Here is a 3,619-nt window from a genome sequence, read left to right on the forward strand (position 1 = left end):
CCTACTGGATTAGGGTGGCCCCCAATGCAATGACTAGTGTCCTGATAAAGAAGAGAAGAGGACACAGACACACAGAGAAGAAGGCTCCGAAGATGGAGGCAGACATGGAGCGATGCAGCTACAAGCCAAGGAATGCCAGGGTTTCCAGCAGCCCCCGTAGCTAAGCAACAGTCATGCAACAGATTCTCCCTCATCTCCAGAAGGAACCAACCCAGCGAGCACCCTGATTTCAGACTTCTGGCCTCCTGAACTCTGAGAGAAGGAATTTCTGTTGTTTTAAACCCCAAATTGGTGGTCATTTGGGACGGCAGCCCCGGGAAACTACAGTGATGGCGAACCTTTCGAGCTCGGCATGTCAGCATTTTGAAAAACCCTAACTTAACTCTGGTGCCGTGTCACATATAGAAATTTTTTGATATTTGCAACCATAGTAAAACAAAGACTTATATTTTTGATATTTATTTTATATATTTAAATGCCATTTAACAAAGAAAAATCAACCAAAGAAATGAGTTCGTGTGTCACCTCTGACACGCGTGTCATAGGTTCGCCATCACTGAACTAACACAACTGCCTCGGACTGATGTCAGGCTACAGAGTGAAAGACAACAGAGGGGTAGAGTCGGAATGCCCTGGTCCTGCCTGAGCTCACCAGGATGATGAGTCACTTTGGGGGTCCGAGGGGGAGCCCAGAGTGTGACCCCAACCAGCTCATTCACGTAGAGACTTGAAGCGAGCTGCGAAGTGTCTTCCCCTGACAGCACCGTTAATAAAAACCACACCGTTGGAGCAAAGCCTTAATTAAAGCTTTCATTCTGGCCGAGCTGGAGTCCTTCTGTGATGAATTTTTATTCTTTCCTCTCTCTCCACTTGTCAGGAAAACAAGTACGCTTATCTCAAGTACTTAATCAAAACACAGCCGTGTCCATAACCACGTACAGATGTTTTTATCTGCTGATTAGCATGTAGGCTGTGGGTCTTGAGAATAGTGACTGCAGCTGCTCAAGATGACATGTCAGAGACTGTAGTGAACCCCCTTCAGACGGGTTCATGGGGCTAAAATTACTAAGGCAGGAAAGGCCACTAAGAAATTTATCTTTTCAACCGTAAGAGCATTCCATCAAACAGAGCACATATTTGCCTCAAAAACTGTACTTAATCAAATTTCGCTTCTGTCCAAGCCAGTCTGAGGGTGGAGCCAACCCCAGGTGATGCAGAGCAGAGCAATGGATTCTGGTGACATTGCCTGACGCCTGGATGAAGCTGTGCCTGAAGCCATCCCTGCCAACCAGCTTTTAAAAATATTAGCCCTCATAAGCCTCAGATCATAGCACTTTTTGTAAAATATCCAACTTGTTTCTTTAGTTCCAATAACGGGTGGCCTTTTCCCTTCTCTTCCTGTAGGCAGTCATCCTTGTGTGTTTATCATGTAACTTTGTGTTCGTATCCTTTGTTGTAGTTTTAATCGACCCAGATGATTTTTTATGTCTCATTCTTTCTTTTACTTTTTTTTTCCCACTGGGTGCCATGTTTTTAAGGTCCACACATGATGCTATGGGTACCATTTTACTAATTGATTCTCATTATTGCGTGCTTCTCCCTGGTATATATTTACTATAGTTTACTAGTGTATATCTGTTCCCCTGCCACAAAACACTGTGATGAACATGCTGTGTGTGCACCCTGTGGATCTATGTAAGAATTTCCTTGGGTCCTAACACTAGCAGTGGGATTTCTGGGTCCCGGGGGGCACTTAATTTGACTGTGTAATGCCTGATTTCTCTCGGTAATGGGTGACTCAGTCTACACTCCCAGAAGCAGTGTCTGAGGGTTCCCATATCTCTATTTCTCCTCCCACCCCCAGCACTTAGCATTTTCCAGTTTTTTAATTTTCGCCAATCAAATAAAAATAAGGTAACATCTCATGCTTTTAGAATTGGCATTTCTCTGATTACTAATAATTTTGAGTATCTCTTTATATACCTATCAGTAATGTGGGTTACCACTTCTATAAACTGCCCATTTCTATTTGTTCATTTGTGAGGGTTCCTTATATATTATAAATATCAACCCCTTGTTGGTTTCAGAAATTTAAACTATTTCCCCCTTTCTTTCATCTGTCCATTAACTTTGTCCACAGTGTCCTTTGTGGATAAGAAATCCTTAATTTTAATATAATCATGGTAGGCAGGACTCTAAAGGTGTCTCCCCAGAATTCCTGTCTCCTAATTATTTAATGAAACACTAATAGAGGTATTGTAATGAGGGGACTCTGCAGATGAAATTAACATTAAGGATAGTATTAGTCTATTCTGGCTGCTATAACAAAATAGCAGAGACTAGGTGGCTTATAAATTTCTGTTTAAAAGAAAACAGAAATTTTTGTTTATAAGAAAACAGAAATTTATTACTCACAGTGCTGGAGGCCGGGAAGTCAAAGATCAAGGTGGGGGCAGAGTCGGTGTCTGGTGAGACCCACTTTCTGGTATATCGGGCACCTTCTAGCTGTAACCTCACAAGACAGAAGGGCAGCAGAGCCCAGCGGGCCTCTTTGTAAGGGAGCTAATCCCATTCATGAAGGATCTGTTCTCATCATCTAGTCATCTCCGAATGACCCCCCTCCTAATACCATCATCTGGGCTGGGGGTTTGTGATTTTCAACATATGAGTTTTGGGAGGACACAGGCATTAAGAGCGTAGCAGGATTGTCCTGGGCCATCTGGTTGGGCCCAGTCTGGTCACTTGAGCCCATAAGGGCAGAGGCATTTCTTTGGCTGACATCGGAGAGATGCAGGAGGAAAAATGAAGGTGACGGGAGGTCAGAGGGATTTGCATCCTGAGAAGGACTTGACTGTGTGTTGCTGGCTTGGAAGGCAGAGGAAGGAGTCTCAGATCCAAGGAAGGGGTGTGGCCTCCAGGAGCTGAGAAGGACCCCTGGGCTGCTGGCCAGCAAGAAAACGGGAGCTCAGCCCCACCACTGCCTGGCCCTGAACTTTGTCAAGAACCTGAGTGAGTCTGGAAGAGGATTCTCCCCCAGGACCTCCAGGTAAGGGTCCAGGCCAGCCTGGTGGGAACCTGGGCCACGTACCAGCTGAGCTCACTGGACTTGGGACACAGAGCTGGGAGGTAACAATCAATGAGTGGCGGGTGAAGTCGATAAATTTGTGGTAACTTGTTATGGCCGTGATAGGAAACTAATATACTAGTAGTAGTCAAATCTATTGATCTTCTGTCTGAGGGCTTGAGCTTTTGGATTTTTTTAAAAGTCCCTCCTCACCTCTATGCGTGTAACATTCTCATGGGTTGGGCAGGAGGTGGAAGGTGATTGCCCCAAGAGTGAACATTGTTTTTCAGGGGAGTGAAAAAAGTAATACTCTTTTTAATTAAAGTACAGATCTACATACAATATCTAAAAAGAAAATTGGTATAACTGTGGTATTAAAATTTCCCTGTTGTGAGCATGGGGACGGGGGGGGGGGGGAGGGGCATAATTAGGGAAAAAAAATGTCTAAGAAAGCTCCCTTACGAGGCAATAATAGAAGAAAAAGGTGGAGAAACACTGGCTCATGTCATAATGATATTCTTTTATTTTTTTAAAATCATAGTTTTATCTTAAATA

At 44.0% G+C, this 3,619-nt stretch overlaps 1 pseudogene; it reads right to left on the reverse strand.

The window, feature by feature from the left end:
• LOC102437393 overlaps nucleotides 1-3,619 on the reverse strand; it is a 10,687-nt pseudogene that overhangs the window by 4,805 nt on the left and 2,263 nt on the right.

Source organism: Myotis lucifugus, unplaced genomic scaffold, assembly GCF_000147115.1.
Source record: "Myotis lucifugus unplaced genomic scaffold, Myoluc2.0 scaffold_3346, whole genome shotgun sequence".
Lineage (NCBI taxonomy): Eukaryota > Metazoa > Chordata > Mammalia > Chiroptera > Vespertilionidae > Myotis > Myotis lucifugus.